This window comes from Protopterus annectens, chromosome 8.part0, assembly GCF_019279795.1.
Source record: "Protopterus annectens isolate FY-2018-M chromosome 8.part0, PAN1.0, whole genome shotgun sequence".
Taxonomy (NCBI): Eukaryota; Metazoa; Chordata; order Ceratodontiformes; family Protopteridae; genus Protopterus; species Protopterus annectens.
Window position 1 is genome coordinate 555693850 of NC_056741.1, and position 21715 is coordinate 555715564.

Consider the following 21715-nt stretch of genomic DNA (forward strand, 5'->3'; position numbering starts at 1 on the left):
TAGTTTCCTCCTCCTATTGTATAGCCTGTTTATGCCAGGGGTCCACCAAACTGGTTTCCTTCTCTTAGAGGAGTGAGTCATGGTTTTGTTAGGGATGGCACGATCCATGTATCCTTGTAGGTGCTCATAGAGTGCATTTGTAAAGGTTTCTGCATCTTGGGCAGCATTATGCTTTAGCATGGGGGCTGTGAAACTTACCACCTCTGTCTTAAGTAAGGTGAAGTTTGCTTTAGAAAAGTTTTTTACTTTGGTTTCCTTAGTTGGTGGTGGTGGTGGGGTGTTGACATCCAGAGTGATTAGTTTATGGTCTGATATAACCAGTGACGGGTTGACCTCCAGTGTGGAATGCCTGACGCCCAATGTTGGTGATGACCAGGTCCAATATGTTTTCACCTCTGGTAGGGGAGTTTACCAGCTGATCCAGGGCGTTTGAGTTGATGAATTCCAGGAAGCGCTGGGCCTGGGAGTTTGTACTCGAGTAGTTTTCCCAGTGAATGGTAGAGTAATTGAAATCACCCAATATCAGGGTGTTTGGTAGGACCTTCATGTTTTCCAGTGTCTCCAGAAAAGTGGAGTGGTGGTCCTGGGTCATGGAGGGTGATCTGCAGCAGGCCACAATTTGCATTGCAGATTTGCCCGATGTTAGTTGCACTGTGGAATATTAAGAATGTGCAATTTTGGCAGTTCTAAAACACAAAAAAATATTCTCAGGCTATATTATTCTATGCAGAAAAATTAAATGGAATTTGCAGTCGCACTAATACTCCTGAAATACAGCAAATGCTTCTATACTTGCAAACACCCAAACCTAAACGGTACATACAATCTAGCCTTTACATATACTATAACTGCAATGTTACAATTTATGTTTTTTTTTCATGTACTCCCTCTGTACAGTAATCCATACACTGTTCTCTGTTCAGTAAACTTATGTATCATTTTTTTACCTTGGTCTGAGCCTGAAGTCCATTTGGATTAGTGCTCTACCTTGGCATACAAATTAAATAAGATGTCACTCTACATACACAGTCAATATGCAGAGGCAGCCAACAAGCCTCTTCAATAACTACAACATACCATGCATTAAGCACAGCTTCAAAAGCAATTAACATACAGCTTAATGAATCTGCCCTATAGTTATAGAGATGTACATAATGATTGTACAGAACAGCCGTGGCAGGGCTAGCCACCTGGCTGTGAACCTTGGCTATTAGATGATTGTCACTGTTAAGTGACACCTCGACCCAATGTATAAAAATGGGAAAAAGGGGTGATGGATGGATTAGGAAGATGACTCTGAAAAGTATCCTATCACTGTGAAAAAAAGTTTAACTTATTCTCTGCACAGTTAGTTATACTTTGTGTCCAAGGGTTGCTGCAAATTATAAACTTCAAATTACAGCTTGAGTGAATACAAAAGCATTTGTGAAGATCATCTTCAGCTCTAAATTAACACTGCCATAAGCCAATTATTGGCTTTCTTTGCCCTAAACAATGCCACAGTCTCCACAATGACAATAAAATAAGATGGAGGACAAATGTGAACATATGCACCCACATGTATATTCTCTGAGAGACTGCTTTGCCATCACATTTAATTCTGCATTTGCTCTAATTATTAATGCAAGGTTACAAATGAAGTGGTTTTATCATTCCTGAAAAGTGTCATTAATAAGCTTATAAAGAAATGCAGAAGTTTTTAATCAAGGTGTCAAAACAGCGCAAACAGTGCTCAATGGCTACAGGTAAATGCCATGCCAACTGATCTATAAATACAAGGTCCTGGTGGTCTGCTCCACTCATCCTGTATGGACTTCATTTTACAAGATCCTATGCCAAAAGTTCTACAAATTCGCTTCTTCTACACCTTCTTTGCAGTCTAAAGGAAATGTGTGAATTTTAATGCTCTGGCACACGAAAACTAACTTACACAGTGCCCCCAAACTTCTGAATAATAATAATAATAAAAAAAAATCAAAATACTTCAATGTTAACATGAGAAATATACAAAAAAATATGTATAAGAAAGGCAGTCATACAAAACACAAGAACACCTTGTAAAAATATTTTTTATTAAATCATTTAGACTTGTAAGAAGTCAAAATAGCTTAATGCACTACACAGTCAATGTGCATTCTGTAAGCCACCAACCCAAATGGATTGTTTATATATGTATGCATAAATAAAAAATATTTACAAAAAATAAGTACTTTTCAACAAAAATGAACAGTCTAAATGTTAAAACATTTATAAAACAGCAGACATTTTTTTAATTCAGTCAGCTCAGTATGTGCCAAACACACCATGCAGTGTGTCCATTTTAAAATCTAGTGCATTCTTCTCTTCTTGACTGCTACTTCTTTTCATGCTGTACCCTACAAAATCCTTTGTCCCATATTACACACATTCAGCTAAGATTAACAACAGTAGTTGTTCATTCTGCACAAGAAACATTTTTATACTAACTAGTCTACACAGAAGATCACATTTGGGGTACTTCATTAAAGTAACAGTCAGGGCCTGCTCACTTAACACATTAGTAACACATAGTGATTTGTGTGCTTTTATAACTCAGTGTACCCAATACAGTCTAATGAAATTAAAAGAAAAACTTCCAAGTGTTGCTATTTTAACCTAGAATTATTTTTTTAAAAAAGTAAAACAACGGCTATATTAAATGAAATGACTCTTGGCAAAACAGCAGGTCTCTACCAGCAGATTACTACCATATTAACGTTCCTTCACTAAACCAGCTGTCTTAACATACTATTACAGTAGAATTTGAGAAAAGACTGCAGAATAACAGACAATAAACCATATCAAAATAAAACTGCATACAGTCAATGAGAAAAGTCAGGAAAAATCTACTAAAGAGTAAAATGCACTAGGAATACATACAGAAACTGAAATATTCTGCTTGTGTTTTGGCAAATCATGATCGTATCCCTCCTTGAATCAGCAGCACAATGAAAAACACACCAAACAGTCAATGCTGTTGAATGATTACTGGGAAAAAAAGAACTGCGTGTGTTCTGAATGCTTGACCAACTTAATGATATCACCAAAATAAAACTAAAACAGGAAAACAGCATGGCAGAATGTTAACACACCTTAACTGCCCTACTGTTTTACCTGTTATTCTTGGTAAATAAGACTATTTTTCTATCAGTGTGAGATTTCAAAAATCTCTTAGCTTTTTTATCATCAGTGTGATGGATTTTGAATAGCATTATCAGGCACACATTAAATTCCACAATACCTCCATATCAGTAAAAAAAAAAAAAAATACACGAAGACAGACTACAACACAAAATTACAGTATTTACATATAGAACATTTCTACTTTCTGTAGTACAGACAATGTATTGCAAGTCAAGTACAATAAATGCAATAATGGCAAAAAAGACAATTCTGTTGCCGTGAAAGCAGATCCCCTGAAAAGATAACTCAGTAGATCACATCATGTCAATCTAAAAAAAATATTCATCTAAGTCAGTAAAGCAAATTCTGTTTAAAGTACAAAATCACATCTAGCCTTGATACTTCCCACATTAAAATAGGTTTCTGATGAAAATTCCATTTAAGAATTGTGCAGAAAGCCTCAGGATGCTACGTTCTTGGTAATCATTTGAATCAGAATCTGCATTTGGCACACCAAGGTACGAGGCAAAAGTAACACCTTGGTATTATTGTTGGTCTCTTCAGGGAGTGCATGAATGAAGGCTATTAACAGTGCCTATTTTGATCCACTACTGAAAGGAAAAGTAGTGCAAATGACAGAACAGAAAAATCCATTATTGACCACCTCTGCTTTGGAATACCAAAGGCACAAAATCAGAAAAAACAATATTAACTACTTGGATGTCTGAAGTGCTTAAATCCAGATGAGCTTAAAGTCCGTGATCTTTGTCTTACAACTGTTTTTCCAGAGAGTCCCAGTTCTTCAAAAAATGATTCTTCCATGATTTCTACAGCTTCAGGACGTTCATTTGGAGATGGTGAGAGCATGTGACATACCATATCATGCTAAAGAGAGTATAAAAATATATTAGAAAAGCATACTTTAAACCGGATATACAAAATGTTTATTCTTAAGGCAAATCAATACAGTTATCAGAACATATCTTAAAAGAAAGTAGTGCTGTGTAAGTATGTTTGCAACAGCAGATATGCTATTGAATCACCCTGCTGCTACAGAGCTTTGGATGTTCTACCAGGTGCCCATATAAAAGGCAGTTTTAGAGCACCAAAATGCTTCAGAGAATTTCTGCCTAGGAAAGAGGCAAGGGCCCTGAATACTTGTGCCAGGACACAAACTGAACTATAAATATATACAAAAGGGTGAAAACAAGCATTTCCTGTCAACATAATAGGAATCAGCAGCAAGACAAAGAGGGCAGAAATGAGGAACTGTTACTGCAACAGTGATCCATTAGAACATCTACTATATTATGGCAAGTTTACTTGCACAACTGTACAATGTTCAGTACATGGATCACTGTTGCAAGAGCCTAATTTACTTGGGTAGATTACCACAGTTTAATCAGAAGTAGAAAGAGATGGAGGAATCCAATAAGGAGCCCCTGTAGAATGGTCCTGACAAAGCCTGCTCTGGACCTAGAAAAAGAATTTAGTTTGCAGTGATTTGTAAAGCTACGTACAGAGGACCAAGTTGCTGCCTCTAGAACACATTTAGAGTCCTCCGGTTTCCAGAAAGAAGACGCTAATGCACTTGATGAATAAGCTGCAACTCTGCCTAGAAGTAGCTCATTATGTCCAGTACAACCAAAACTAACAGCATGAGACAACCATCTAGAAAAGGTCAACTTTGTCACTAGTTGTCCTTTCCTCTTACCTTCATAGGAGGCAAATAGCTGGTCAGCTTTCCTGAAAGGTCAAGTTTTATTTAGGTTAGAATCTGAGCTGCCTGTGTACATCCAGAGAATGAAAAATCCTGTTTTCCTTGTTCTTTGGTTCAGGAAAGAAAAGATTGGGAGATTAACAGTCTGGCTTAAAGTAAAGTCTTGAGATGACTTTAGGCATAAAGGTAGGGTGCATTCTCAATGAAGCCCAGTCCCTTCTGAAAAATGAGGTATGGCTGATTCAACATAACTGCTTGTAACTCAAGATACTTACCGAGCTGATGTCAGAGTGATAAGTAAAACAGTATTCCATGGTAAGAACCTCAAATCAACCTCATCAGCTAGTTCAAGTGGAATCATAGTAAGCATCTCAAGGACATGACTGAGATCCCAAGGAGGAACCACCTGTTTCCTAGGTGCACGAGTATTTAAGACCCTTTTCAAAAACATTTGTTAGAAAGGGGGAACGAAGGAAATACAAGCAGTAATGGCAAACAATGTACTTTGCTAGAAGAGTATGACAAACAAGTGGACAGTTAACTCACACAAATTAAAAAACTGAGGTAATCGGGCCTGAGAAGTGTACTTTTTTTGACTAGCACCAACTAGAAAATCTCTTCCACTTGCACATATGTGATCTTACAATAACAGGCTTCCTTGCCTCCTTTAGTACTTGTTGCATGTTCTCAGAAAAAAGTGCCTGAAAAGGTATCAAAATTCCATCATTCAGGCCACTATTTGAAGAGTTTCCAAACTGGGATGAATAAAACTCGCAGTCTTGTGTGAATAAATCTGGTCTGCAGGGAAGCTTATGTTAACTGTTGTGGGCCAAATTGAAAAGAAGGGACAATCACTGTTGCCTTAGCCAGAATGGAATCACCACCGTAATTTTTGAAGAGTCCTTGTGGATCTTTAGAAGAACCTTGGTAATCAGTGGAAAGAGTAGAAAGGTATACATGAACATTTCCATCCATGCAAATGAGAAAAGCTCTGCCTTCCGGACCTGGATGCAAGGAGTCCTAGGTGTTCCACAGAGTCAGGTCAATTCTTGGAAGTCCCCAGGATGAAGTTTCCATGAGTGAGAGTCTATCCTGGTCCAGCTGAGCTTGTCTGCAATAAAGTTATGTTCTGATAGAATGTATTAAGCCAGAAGAGACAGACTGAGCTGAACTGAAACTTCCCAGACATCATAACCAGTCTGCAAAGAGGGTAGGATCTGGTCCCCCTGTTTGTGTATGTACCGTATCACTGTAGTGTTGTTTATGTATACTTGCACATGTTCTGGGAAGAAGAGATGATTCAAGGCCTTTAAAGCAATAACAGCAAACATCGCCATGACATTTATGCGCTTCTGTTTATCTACAGGATTCCACAGAGACTGCACTTTTACCCATTTTGAAACCAGTCCCCAAGATTTGTAGCATACGTGGTGACTGACTGGAGGGTTTTCGGAAGGGAAAAAGGAATACATGGGCTACACATTATATGGTCTACCCTCCATCTGATCTCCCTCTTTACAAATCCCAGAACTGGAATCTGAAAAATCAAAGGGTGTAGCTGTTGTAGGGGACAGCATGATAATAACTGATACCATATACCTTAGAATCCTAAAAAACTCCCTTGTTGATGCTTGATTTAGGCTGGAGAAACTCAGAAAGAATGGCCATACATCTCTACTTTGCCTAGAGGAAGAAAGACTCTTCCCAAGGTTGAGTCTAACAAACATCCTGGGAAAACCATTATGTGATTTGGGATGAAGGAAGACTTTGCAAAATGATTTGAAACACCAAACTGAGTAGATGTTCCTGAACAGTTGCTAGAGATTCCTGAGAGATGGAAAGAGAGTCTGCAAACATAAAAATCATCTAAATATGGAAACATGTGAATGACTTGGAGTCTACAATAAGCAATGGCTGGAGCTAGGCATTCTGTGAATACCATTAGTGCCATGGAGAATCCAAAGGGTAAAACAGAGAACTGACAATATAAACCAGACACAGCAAATCTTTAAAAAAGCCTGAAATGCCTGGCAATAGGAATGTAGTGATAGGCATCCTTCAGATCCAGCTTTACCATGAAAGCTGAATGAGGAATAAGATAGGCAAAATACTGAAGTTATATCATCTTGAATTTTGGAACCTTGACAAAAAGGTTAAGAAAAGAAAAATGCAGCATTGGCCTCAAGGGCCCTTCTGGCTTGGCAACAAGAAATATCTAAGATGCAATGAGAAAACATTTCTGAAACAGGCAATACAGGCACTGTGTTCTAGGGCTTCATGAAACAGTATGTTGTGCAGAATGGTAGGAAAAAGACAAATCCAGTTTCCTGTTCAAGAGGGAATCTCCTGAAAATGAGGACGGGATTCCAACTGGTAACACTATTTGTCTGATTACTTTTAAAACTCAACTGCATGAGATTTTTTCATGCCAAAAGGGAAAATGAAGTGTCAGGGACATGGAAGAGTTGCTAGGGTGGGAAGGAGGAAGGAAGGGAGAGACTGAAAGGGCAAATAATTGTGCTGAGTGGAAGGGCGGTTTTCAATTTTTGGAGATTTCTTTTCATTTTTGCACCTCGTTTCCACTTTTTTTTATAAACAGAACTCTTGGGAGCAGGAGGCTGATAATCAGGAATACTGGATACAATGGGAAAACATTCTGTAAAGTAGGGAATACAGGAGGGATAGGTGCAGATTTAGGCATCTGTAATAACCGCTCTTCTGACTGAAAGATTGTCAGAAAAAAAAATACGGTTTTGCAGATGGCTTAACATAACTGCAGATACTTGAGTACATTAATGTGGCAGTACTGAGTCTTGGGACTTCCAGAAGTTCACTTCTGTGTAGTCTAAAAAGCAAGACCCCTTTTACGAATTGTTTCATATGGAGGTACGCATACGAGGGAGGAGACAGGAAGACAAGCAAACATAACTGAAGAGTGAATTTTTACACTAGAATAAGACAGTCCTTGTCTGCTTCAAAGTAGCTTCTGTTGGTAAAATGCTATTAGTCTTGCACCAGACAAAGTTTTTCATTTAGCCACATATGAATTCTTGGTATTTGGGTTTATGGCTTTTTTCAGAACAGACAGCACATCCTCAGAAAAGAATTGTCTGGACAGAATCCATAGCTAATCATCCAGGATGACAGTTAAGTGTTTTCAGGTTGGGATGGATGACAGACCCCTTGTTCTGAGTTTGGGGATCCATGAGAAGGGGGAGTGTCATAATTTCCCATCACTGTTAGGAAGAGGGAAGGACAGTAAGGAGCCATCAGCATAATTTTTTTTGTCTGTCTGACCTGACAATAAAGGGGCAGTGAAGAAAAGGCACAGACAAAGAGATCTGCCCAGTTAAATGAAATTGTGTCTGTTCTCCAAACCCATTGCGGGTGGGGGTGGTACTTGAACAGAACTTTCTGATTTGCCTGTTCTGTGGGGGTCCAAAAAGGTTAATTTCTGGTACACCATTTCTGCATGTCAGGGCTAGGAAATCTTCATGTTTCAGTGTTCATTCACTGGAAACTAGAAGTGATCTGCTCAGACTGCCTGCTAGAAGGCTAGCTTGACCTGGTGTATATGAAGTTATGGAAGCTTGTCTTAATCACTGGACCACTAGCCATAGTTCCACTGTTAATCTGCACAGGTTGTAGGAATGAGTTCCTCATCACTGTGGTGTTTTCTGTAAGTATATTTCTTGCTATCAGAACCAATCTTGTTGTAATGCTTTTAATGCCAGAATAACTGACATCCTTTATAAAGATGTGTTGTGCTGTTAGAGGCCTCTCTCTAGTCGCTTGGACCCTGAATTGTTCCAGTTGTGCTCCAACACCAGGTCCGAGCTTGTCTGCAGTTAAGGTCTGAACAGTCTCTAGGAATTGGAAAGGGGTCCCTGGTTTGGCTTTGATACTCTCCTCTCGCACAGAATTTGCTTTTTCAGGCAAGGTAGGCAAGGAATCACTGTTTCTGTGAAGTGCAGGTGTTGTGATTAGCACGTTTCCAAAACAACTGTAGTTAACTCAAGTGCAGTTTTGCCAAAGGCACCATAAGGATGCAAGAATCCACATATCCCATGACCCTCAAAAATTGCAATGCAGTAACAGTCTGCTTGCTGAGTAGGTTCATGAGGTAATGCAAGGAGAAAGAAACCTTGTCCTGTGGAAGAAAGGCCTTCTTGCTGGACCAAATCTAGGTCTGTCAACAAGAAGATGGTCCTTGTGCTGTGTGTGTGTGTGTGTGTGTGTGTGTGTGTGTGTGTGCTGTTATTACAGCCTGTTTTCCTTTGTATTTGGTATGTTCCTGCCTCCCTGCTCTTCTTAAATAGTACTGTCCACCAACCTTTCTCTGTCTGCATGTGATTTCTCATCCTGTCTTACAGTGCCTTCAGCCTAGGCTAGTTGGGACTGCAGATATTACCAGTTTTTACCTCCTAAACCCGTTGTTTCCTGTGAATTTCTAAACTGGATTAAAAGGAATCACTGGAATGACAAAGCAGCATTTTGGCAAGTAAGCTATCTGTCGTCTTTGTCAATCAGCAAGGAGATAAGCCATCTGCACAGACTGGGTCTTTGGACGGGTAACTTTTGCATAATTTGACACTGGTGCCAGAATAGTAAAAAATGGTTAGCCTTGCTACACTGAAGTTGACTAGAAAGCACCTGCAAGATCTCTTACACTGATATCAAACCAGATTGCCTTTCAGGCCCCTCTGCCTTCTGGAAACTGTGAGTATAAAAGATACTCTGCTGTGAGAGGATCATCAGATAGAGAAACATCAACCCAAGTGTATCCAAATGTTGTGTGACTGCTATTAAGTTATATTCCTTGCAGAAGTGTCAGATTACATTGTGAAGTTAGGAATCTGTCTGCAGCCAAGAATATTTCCTGATATTACAAGACTGTAATCTCTTGTGCCTATTTGTGAATTATAAAAGTTCACTTCAAAATAGGGACTTGTCTGCATTCAAGTATTATATAGCAGCAGCACTGCCTGTGTTAATTCTGGAAACTTCCAGAACTTCCCCCTGCAGTTTCAGAGCATGTTTACAAATAAATGACTGTGAAGTTTCTACAAGCTGTTTTTTTGGTACTTATGTATTATCGCAACCAGATTTGTAACACTGTCTAACTCCTAATGTTTTCTTGAAAGGAGTGAATGTTTGAGTAAGGTGTCTGTTGACTCCTACTGATAGGTTTTGCCAGTTAAACATGAGCAGGAAGAAGAAAAGGAAGCCGGACTTTGGCAGCCAACTGCGAGAGGGACAAATATTTCTTCATGCATGCATTTCTTTTTAAAGACAGCACGTAGAACCATGTGCTCTATTACACTGACCACAGATTCAGGGCGACTGTGATCCTCTGTGTGTTTTAAACAGGATCTGGAAAGTCAAGTTCCTTCTTAAGGCATTTTGTGAAAATGTACAAAATGTATGGTACCTTCCTAATAGTATCTTTGACATCCGTTTAACACCAATGTGGCTTTTCCATTTTTCTTTTTGGCGGACCAAGCAGCTCAGTCTTCAGATTATTAGCCTCCAGTCTGGAGTCCTGCTTTCTGCTGCTGTAAAGCACTCTGAATGGTAGGTTAACATCAGTCTTACACACCGCTATCCCGTCAAGGAGGATTTCAGTGTTGTTTTCTGTTTCAGAGTGAAAGTGTTGAGATGCTGTGGAGAACTGAAGTTAACTTACCATTCCGATTTGTCATTTACAACAGCAGAAAGCAGGAGTGCAGACTTGAGACGAATATCTGAAGACTGAGCTGCTCGCTGAATTCACTGCTTGACGTCTTTAAAGCACGCTACCCGCAAAGTCTAAAATTTTAACCCTTAATTGTCTTAGTAAAAGAGAAGAAAGTATACCATGTCGCAAAATCTCGTTGCGATAATACGCAAGTACCATTTTTTGTTAACTGTTTAGCTGCCAAAACTCATATAGTCTAAATAGCATTACTGCATATATTTCACCAAAACCCCTAAGAATTTGGCAGAAATGGACTCACCACAGAAAAGTGATGAATCACTAACTGCTGTTACACAAGACATTGATATTCAGGGAGAACAGCAAACCTCCAGACGCAAGGCCAAGCCATCTGTGAAATGCATGGAAGCTTATGAAGCTCAAAGGGAAGAAATGACTGCACATCAATCGCTTATGAGGCAGACAATAATGCACTGCAACTCAGTGATGCACTCACAAGACTCAAAAATACTTACAGGAATTACAAAAGACTAGCTGAAAATAGTTTTCCTTCTTGTCAAGTACCCGCATGGAAGAAGCATTGCAAGAACTGACAAACTTTACCATTACTGATCAACAGAGACAGCTCATATTCTTACAAGCTACATCTAGGCTAAATGTCAGAATTTCACAATTGCAGGAAACTGCATCCTGCCCTTCTACTTCTTCCAGAAGACAGCAATTATCCAGGTCAGTGTGATCCCTTTCCCAGAGATAATCCTTAAGCAGTCAATTGATTAGGGCCCGAACTGAGGCAGAGGCAGCTAAGGCCCAAGCTTACTGCATTAAGAAAGAAGCAGCTCAAGCTGCATAGGCACACGCAGAAGCTGCTTGTAGAACAGTGTGTACATGCTCTATCTTTAAGAAGCATATCAAAGACTGAATGTGCACATATAAGTAGCAGGCAAGTGCTATACTCAGTGCCATTTTGAGAGTGCAGCCAGGGAGTGAGCACATATGAATGCAAAAGATAGTTTATATATAAGTTACTTAAGTTAAAGTCAGTAAACGTCTACTGTGATGTGTTTGCATATAATAAAGCTGCTTGAACTGAACCCACAAAGACTCTTCTGTTGTATCCTGACTAGAAGAGCGACATGGTGTCAGAACTGGGATTCCAGAGATTGATATTCAGAACCACGAGGTGCAGAGATGATAGTGAAAATAAACTAAGAGACACGAGCATAGGAAAGAGCCAAAAAAGAACCAAAGGTAATGAAAACTTGCACAAACAGCTTATTTTATAAAAAAGATAAAATGTAGCATTACAAGGGCACAAACCGCATTATTAAACAAGCAGGAGGCACACAACTAAGGGAAATGTTTAAGATTAAGATATTTGATGAAACTATCAGAAAAGCAAAATGAGTATGTTTAAAGAAAAACAAGTGTGTCTGAGGCAAAACAGGCATGTTGAGTAAAATGAGCAAAAGAAAAGTAAAGTGAGCATGAAAAGGGATTAAACGAGCAAAATGAATATAATATGGGCAAAAAAATGGCACATTAAGTGTAAATAAAGCAAGGTGACTGCATGTTTTGGCATAACTACGACTTCATATTGTATGTATCAAGGGCATAACTAAAGTTTTCAAAGTATCTCAAAGTGTGTAAAAGTGCTTATAGTGTGTGCTTATTACTGTGCATGTATTCTGAAGAGTTTAAAATGTGTGCAAAGTGCAACTATTTTGTGACGTACAAAGTATAGCCATTTCGAAAAGTTTCTTGTGCCGGGTGTGTCTATTCGCAAAGTGCCGCCATTGCAGAGTTTTTCTTGCACTGTAAAGCATTATCTAGCAAGGTACCGCCATTTTGGGGAAATTTCAGTGTGCTGTGTACTGTTTATTCGCAAAGTGCAATTACTTCGAAATGTTTCTGACTCTGAGCTTCTTTCGCCCACTTCATTCGCATTGTGCAGTTATTTGAAATGTTCCTTATACTGATAAGAGGTGATTTCTTGCAGTACAGTAATTTCAAGAGTATTACAGTGACCAAGAAACTTATTTCATAAAGTTCAGTTCAGAGGCTTGTTGTGCTACTGGGCAAAGTTACGAATACTGGCATATATTTCTGGCATATGTGTCTGTGCTCGTGCATATTTGCAAAACCCTGCACTGGTATGTGTTAATATGGCAGACAGATTTTGGAAGCCATTACCATATGTCTCTGTAGCAGAGTAAACCACTCCTCCGAAACAACCAATAATAAATATGAAGGATAAAAATGTATAAGGAGGAGGTGAACATGGCAGGAATACCAAATGTCACGTAATATATCCAAAGTAAACTTCCACAACTCACTGGTATGCGAAAAATACACTTCCACAATCCAAAAATGTATAAAAGCAATATTTAAACTTTGTTTCTACTCTTGTTTTTTTGTAGAGATTTCTCGAGTTAAAAGGTGGAGAAATATGCTACGGATGCATCTGGGTATTGTGCAAAGGGCTATCAAGAGTTACATATTCACATTGTATTGTGTTACAACGTGGAACAAAATAAATCGACAGTCGGGCATCGCTTTCACGTAATTTAGTCTAAGCGTGGCTTAATCAAAATTTAAGGCAACTGGGTGTAGCAAGTTAAAACAGTTAATTGATAAAAACTGAATTTTAACGCGACTACACAAGAAGCAGGCTAGCTAGGTAGCGTACGGTCAACGTTAAATAATGTCATATGACGTGTTAGACAGTTTTACCTCCTACAAACTTATGCAGAAAGTTTTCCCGTGCAACTCTTGAAAGCACAATATTCAGTATTAGACATATTAAATAACCCCTCATTATTCTACTGACCATATTAACTCACATGGTCAGTAGAATAACGAGGGGTTATTTAATATGTCTAATACTGAATATTGTGCTTTCAAGAGTTGCACGGGAAAACTTTCTGCATAAGTTTGTAGGAGGTAAACTGTCTACGTATGACATTATTTAACGCTGACCTAGCTAGCCTGCTTCTTGTGTAGTCACGTTAAAATTCAGTTTTTATCAATTAACTGTTTTAACTTGCTACACCCAGTTGCCTTAAATTTTGATTAAACCACGCTTAGACTAAATTACGCGAAAGCGATGCCCGACTTTCGATTTATTTTGTTCCACGTTGTAACACAATACAATGTGAATATGTAACTCTTGATAGCCCTTTGCACAATACCCAGATGCATCCGTAGCATATTTCTCCACCTTTTAACTCGAGGAATCTCTACAAAGAAACAAGAGTAGAAACAGAGTTTAAATATTGCTTTTATAAATTTTTGGATTGTGGAAGTGTATTTTTGCATTACCATATGTATTTGATCAGAAGATTGCAGAAAACTAGAGAATATTTGAGCAAGAGTACAACATTTTTATACAACCAGCTTATTCAGACAAAGATGCACTCATCAAGGCATTCATTTTGCTAAACCTAGTTGGGTCAGAGGCCAGTGAAAGAGAGCGTTCATTTGTGTATGCATCAGCAGTACATGAGAGAGAAAGTGAAAATTGTCATATTGTTGTATGGGCTTAATCAAGGGAAGACACTGAGTGCTTGAAGGGCAAATTCAGGGAAATGTGTAACCCTCAGACAAATATTACATTACAGAGGGATTTGTTTTACACAAGAGATCAGAAACCAGGGGAAACTTTTGCTGCTTATATTACTAACCTGAGAAACAAGGCTAAGATGTGTCAGTTTGGTGACTTAAAAACGAGTTAATAAAAGACAGGCTTGTATGTGTGATATTATTAGTGCTGCTGTGACAAAGATTTTGCTTCGTGACAGTGATTTAACGTTGAGTAAATCCACAGAGATTTGTCAAATCCATGAAGTTACAGAAAAACACACAAGTGTGCTTGCAAGTGACAAGAGCATGGTTTCAACAAGCAGCAGAGCAAATGTAGATAGCATGCAACATGCGGCAAACAGAAGTAGGCCTAAGCACATAGCGGCCACAGCCCCTGCTGGTTTACCAGGGAAACCATGTAGTTTTCCAGTAAGTTCTAAGAAAGGAGCATGCTCAGTGCAGTACAAACACGACTCAGTAAAACCCAAGTCCAGCTTTATTGTTAACTGTTGGAATTGTGGTGCCAATCATGAGTTTAAAAGAAAGAAATGCTTAGCATTTGATCAGCAATGTCACAAGTGTAAAAATTGGAACCATTTTCAAAAATTGCGCAAATCAAGTAAACCCCACACAGTTATAAAGGGTCACTCAAAAAAGCAAACTGATCAAGTAGAATTACAGCAGTCTACTTCCTATGTAGATGGTGTATCAGTAATTGGTGAAACAGCTGGTGCAGTGCATTTGTTGGCAAAGAGTGAAGTGTTTTGTACTGTCCAGATCAATGGTAAATCCACCAAGTTTAAAGTAGACACTGGTTCAAAGTGTAATGTTATATCAGCAGACACATTTGCTAAAGTGAGAACCAATGAGCAACTCAATGTAGCCGGTACTGCAAAACTTGCTGCTTATGGAGGTGAAGAAATTCAAACCAAAGGCTCAGTGATGCTTTCATGTTATTTGGCTAAGAACTATTACAGCTTGTTATTCTAGGTAGTTCAAAGACCTCTGCAGTCATTATTGGGTCTCGGAGACAGTTTGAGAATGAATCTGCTTTCTTTTAGCAAAGAAGTTCATCATATAGGTGCATATCCTAGTTCCAATTTTTCTGAAGTAATTTTTTCAGAGTATGCTAATGTTTTCGATGACCAGTTGGGCAAACTTTCAGTTGTGTATTCCATGAAGTTAGACCTAGAGGTCAATCGCGTAGTCAGACCAGCAAGAAAAGTTCTGATAGCTATGCAGGATAAAGTCAAAGCTCAGTTGGCTAAAATGGTACAGCAAGGTGTAATTTGTCCAGTTACAGAACCAACTGAATGGGTGTCATCAATGGTAGCAGCTCACAAAAAAGGCTCAGACAAAATCAGAATATGTATTGACCCAAGAGATCTGAACAAAGCAATGAAGAGACTGCATCATCCAATGCATACGGTCGAAGAAGTCACAGCTCTGATACAGAATGCCACTGTTTTTTCTGTCTTGGATGCAAAAAGTTCATTTTGGCAAGTGATGCTTGACTGCAAATCCTCATTATGGACTACTTTCAGTACCCCATTTGGCAGATACAGATTCCTAAGGATGTCATTTGAAATAAATTCTGCATGTGAAGTCTTCCAGTGTGCAATGGAGCAAATATTTTCAGGTTACCCTTGTGCCATAATAGTAGATGATTTATTGGTTGGAGGCAATGGTGAAGCAGAGTATGACAGAAACCTAAACAGAGTTCTAGACAGAGTATGTGAATTAAAGTTCAATCCTCTGAAGTGTAAATTCAGACTACCAGAAGTTACATACGCAGGTCATTTATTTACCACCATGGCTTGAGACCAGACCCGACCAAGCAAGCAAGCAGCTATTCTTGAGATGTCAGCACAAGATAATATTCAAGCTCAATACAGCGTTTCCTAGGCATGGTCAACTATTTAGGCAAGTTCATATACCAGACTTGGTTGGAATAGCACAAGAAGGCATTTGAAGACCTTAAGAAGAAAACTGCCACCCCACCTACATTAAGATTCTATGATGCCAATAAACCAGTCACTCTTTCCTGTGATGTTTCAAAATTTGGTCTTGGCACAGTTATTGTTCAAGCAGACCAGTAGCCTATGCATCTAGAACACTTACCCAAACGGAGACACAATATGCTCAAATTGAGAAGGAACTTTTGGCAATAGTATTTGCATGTTCAAAGTTTCATGATTACATCTATGGTCTAACTATTCAGATTGAAACTGATCACCAACTTCTAGTTACTATTCTAAAGAAGCCTATGCATTCATCTCCAGCGAAATTATAAAGAATGATGCTCAAACTGCAAAAGTACAACTTCAGAATGGTCTATATAAAAGGTAAACTTCTTTATCTGGCTGATAACTTATCCAGATCACCCAGAAATACAACGAACAGCTTGACACAAAAAATTTTGACTTTGACATAATGGCAGTGCATAATTTCTCTACCAATAGATTTGATGAGCTGAGAGATCATACAAAGATTGATCCAATTTTGCAAAAGCTCAACCACTACATTAATGCTGGATGGCCGTCAAAGCAATCTAGTGTCCCACCTGAAGTGCACACCTATTTTCCTTACAGATGTGAGATGTTGATGGAAGATGGCATTATTTTCAAAGGTCCTAAAACTGTTGTTCCTGCTTCCTTACAACATGAATATATCCAGATTTTGCAATGTGGTCACCCAGGTTCTGCATCTACTAAGAGGAGGGCGAGAGAACTAGTATTTTGGCATTCATTACTGAAAGACATTGATAAAGTACTTTCTTCTTGTTCAGTATGAATAGTAATAACAAAGAGAACCACTTCAGCTAAGTCAAGTTCCTGAACTACCTTGGTCAACAGTAGACACTGATATATTCGAGTGGAACAATCAGCATTACTTAGTATTAGTAGACTCTTATTTGAACTGGTTTGAGATCGATCTACTACCTAATCTAACATCCACTACTGTTATTACTAAGTTGAAACATCATTTCTCTGTCCATGGTAGTCCACACAAAGTTATTTCTGACAAAGGTACTCAATTTACTAGTCAGTTATTTCAGAAATGTGCAAGAGAATGGGACATTGTACATGTTACTAGCAGTCCTGAATATCCACAGCCAAATGGACTAGCTGACCGTGCAGGGCAGAGTGCAAAGCAATTACTTGATAGGTCCAATACCAATGTCTTTTTGACTTTACTTAATCTCAGAAACATACCCAGTGACAATATGCTTGGCTCGCCTGCTCAGACTCCTATCCAGGTAAACCAGAACAACGCTACCTATTAATTCCAGTTTATTGAGGCCTAAAGCTAAGAACAACAGAACCATCAAAGCTCAATTATTCAATGTGTTCTATCCATAAGTCCAGCTATGATAATTCCAGGAGATTTCTTCGTCCGTTGAAAGGAGGAGAGACAGTGAGGATACAAATGGCAAAAGGTTTCAACCGGATTGGTGAAGTTACAGGTATATGTACCAAGCCGAGCTCCTACTTTGTAAAATCTGAGGATGTGGAGTACAGGAGAAATAGCAAACATCTTCTTCCTGTACCAGAATAGTTATCTCAGCATTGTTCCTGTGATACAGACTCTAGATCTCAGAGCAAGTCAGACAATGTTCCCGTCCCAGAGCATGTCTTAACCTCTACTTCCATTCCTAAGGATGTTCCAGATATTCCCAAGGTTGAACATTCAATACAGACAGCTCCATTTGCTAAATCTAATTCTCAGTTTTATGTCACACGATTTAGTCATATTTCCAGACCCAGTGTGAAATACACGGCGACATGGACATAACTGTATGTATGCACCTAGTTCTGTATAAATGCATGACAAAGAATAATTTGTATTATCTGCATGCCAAATGAGATTCATAGCATTGCATGATTTATTTCTCAAAGAGGGAGGATGTAGAACAGATTGTATGTGCTGTATCATTAAGAAGCATATCAAGGACTGAACGTGCACATATAAATAGCAGGCAAGTGCTATACTCAGTGCCATTTTGAAAGTACAGCCAGGGAGTGAGCATATATGAATGCAATAGCTAGTTTGTATACAAGTTACCTAAGTTAAAGCCAGTAAACTTCTATCATGATGTGTTTGTATATAATAAAGCTGCTTGAACAGAACCCATGAAGACTCGTCTACTGTATCCTGACTAGAAAAGTGACACCGCTCGCAGGCAAGCAGAAGCAGAAGCCCAGTTAGAAGTCTTCCAGAAAGAAAGAGGAAGTGGCAGTCATAGCAAAATTAAGAATCCTGGAGCAAGCCGCCAAGGAGGAAGTGCAAGAAGTTCCTCATCCCATTCTAACAGCTTCATAAGAGCTGGACTTTACAGGTTGTCCTAGATCACAGCACTAGAAATGCAAACATATCTTTAGTTACAGACACTGCATACAGTTCTCCAAGTGCAACAGACAGAAGATGTCATACCTTTCAAGGGTAAAGATCAGACGAGAGAATTATCCAGCCAGTACATTTCTCAGCTTCCTGAAGGTCATAAAGGCACCATAAAACCTCCTGGGATGACTACTGCACTTCCCTCAAAGCAGCCTTTACTGCCAACACATCTTGCAAGAACAAGAAGATTCAAAACCCTTGGTTGGATTGAATCCATCCACTACACCACTTGCTCCCTCAATCTAACAGTACATCAGCAACTGTTTCCAACACTGAAGTACCAGGACAACCTGCTGACATAAAAGGTGAAAAGACTGATATGACTTCCTTTGCAAATACATGGTTCGCCGTGAGCTTCTTAGCACTGGACTCGTCAGGTTTTATGAAAATTACAGAAGCTGGAGAACTACATTCAAAGCAGTAATCAAGAATCTGGACAGTGAGCCTATGGGAGAGCTTGATCTGCTAATCAAGTGGCTTGGGCCTCAATCTTCAGAATAGGCTCAGAGCCTCAAATCTGCCAATACTGAGGTACCAGCAATAGGACTTAACCTTGTTTGAGAGTGACCTGAGCAAGTCTCTGGAAGCCCTGAATCTTTTTAACTTGTCTTGTTTAAGAAACTTCATGACTTCCCAAGACTGTCTGGTAAAGATAATCACAAGCTTCAAGAACTGACCTTCTCCTTGAAGTGGAAAGAGCAACACTAGATCCACACCTCCCCAGGACTCAGCTACTTCGATACCGCTCATGGCATGATTTCAATTGCGTCAAAACTGGCTTATCATCTTCAAGAGAAGTGGACTATGGTAGATTCAGAGTACAAGCTACTGCATCGGGTCAGTTTTCTACCTTTCTCTTTTTTTCTGTGAATTTATTAGGAAGGTGGCCAGAGCCAAGAATAACCCAAGTTTCTCATTTTTAAAGTCAAGTAACTCTATCGCAATAATGCCTGCAACGTGTGAAACCCAAAGCAACAAGTACAAGGATCTGAGAAGGGCTGTCTCTGTCAAGAAAACTGGAATGTCACCCATTACATCAACTGCCAGTAACGAAGAGAGATCTGGTAATCCTAATCTCCTGTGTCCCACTCACAAGTGACATCCTTTAAGAGGGTGTCTCACATTTAAGGAGAAACCCTTTAAAGAATGTAAGGCATTCCTGAAAGACCATGATAGCTGCTATAGGTACTGTGTGTTTTCTGAACATATCCCTAGACACTGTAAAACTGTTAAGTGTCTAGAATGTAATAGTGACAAGCACATGACAGCATACCACCCAGGTTCATCCAAACAGGTGGTTTGACACACTAGTGACTCTAAACCCACACCGAGTCATGGCAGGGAGAGTGCTGAGCAGCAGATTACTTCTGTGTTCTCCACGTGCACTGAGGTATATGGAGATGGACTTTGTCTTGTCAAGGGTTTCCCTGCAGGACAACCAGAAAAGGTAACAAGAATGTATGCTATTTTAGATGACGAAAGCAAATGATCTCTAGCAAGCCCAGAATTTTTTTACCTCTTCAACATTAAAGGTGAATCCCACTCTTACACACTGTGAACATGTGCCGGTCAAATGAAGACTTCAGGAAGAACAGCAAATGGATTTATGACAGCGTTTATCTATGAAAACACACAGTTTCCTCTTCCCATGCTTACTGAATGTGATCAACTGCCAGACAACAGGTAAGAGATTCCCAATCCAGAAGCTGCAAGTTACCAATCCCATCTCAAGAGCACAGCTGACTGCATTCTACCTCTTGACAAGAGTGCCAAAATCTTAATCCTTTTGGGCAGGGACATCCCAAGAGTTCACAAAGTGCATCAACAGTGCAATGGTCCCAGTGATGCTCCTTATGCCCAGAAACTCGATTTGGGCTGCGTAGCAAGTGGTGATGTCTACTTATGCAATACACAAAGATCCTACTATGTGAATTCCTGCAAGATGAACCTATTCGAAAACAGACATGTTTAATATGCAAAATGATGTGCTTATCACTACCACATGAGGTGCGAGCCTGATTCAAGCTTAAGGCTGTGCTGCAACACGAAGGAGAACATCTGTTGTATGACCATACCTCATGATGACCTCGGTGACACAATCTTTCAGACTACCTGCAATGACAATAAGGTAGCTCCCTCTACTGGAGACAAGGAGCTCACTAAGTTGATGGACAATGGATTTGTTAAGGACAGTTCCAATAGTTGGATAGCTCCTCTACCCTTCTGCAGTCCAAGAGCTATTCTTCCAAACAACCGGGATCAAGCTGTGTCTAGATTTATCTCACTCAAGAAGACACTGAAAAACAAACTTGATATGAGAGAGCACTTTGTGACATTCATACAGAAGACATTGCACATTAATCAAGCAGAACCCACGCCACCACTGAAGAAAGGTGAAGAGTGCTGGTACCTTCCATCCTTTGAAATCTACCACTTGCGGAAGCCAGGACAGATCAGAGCTGTCTTCGATTCAAGCACACAGTTCAAAGGTCTCTCTCTAAATAATGTTTTTCTTGCATGTCCTAATTTGACCAACTTCCTCACTGGAGTGCTAGTGCGGTTCAGGAAGGAACCTGTTGCAGTTATGGCTGATATTCAGCATATGTTTCACTGCTTCGTTGTTCAATAAGATCACAGACATTATCTCTAATTTCTGTGGCATCGCAACAATCAACTCAATGAAGACATCACAGAGTACCGGGTGAGGTTCATGCCTTTGCTAATGGCCCATCTCCAGCAGTAGCAACATACAGACTAAGAACAGCTAAGGAAGTTGAAAAAAAGTTTGTTTCTGACACCTGACAATTCATAGAAAGAGACGTTTATGTTGATTGATAGCAAAAAAATTAGACTCGAAACTGCCAAAGGTGCTCTGTATAAAAACAACCAAATAACTGAGAACTCCTGGATGCCATGGTGACAGAATAAAAAACAAAACAAAAGAACCACTTTAATTTTAAAACTGTTTAAAAACAAGCTTGGCAAAATTATTAGCAAAGACGGTAGCCTATATACACGATAAGCGCTTTCGCAATAGCCTTCTTCAGATCGTAACTCCCTAAGGCTCCATTTGTGAATTAAACTAGAAACAGCCAATAGGCAACCTCTTTTTCTGGAAACATCTCTCTACAAACCAATCATGTTTCCGCCGAAACCCATTCTTAAGAAGAGAAGAC

The 21715-nt window shown here is 39.4% G+C and overlaps 1 long non-coding RNA gene across 1 annotated transcript in view; it reads right to left on the bottom strand.

Moving 5' to 3' along the window:
- Window positions 1-2051: 2051 nt before the first annotated feature.
- Window positions 2052-21715, bottom strand: part of LOC122808923 — an 89290-nt gene continuing 69626 nt past the window's right edge. The window contains exon 2 of the long non-coding RNA XR_006365843.1: window positions 2052-4026. This is a non-coding gene — a long non-coding RNA (uncharacterized LOC122808923). The remainder of the gene's footprint in view (window positions 4027-21715) is intronic.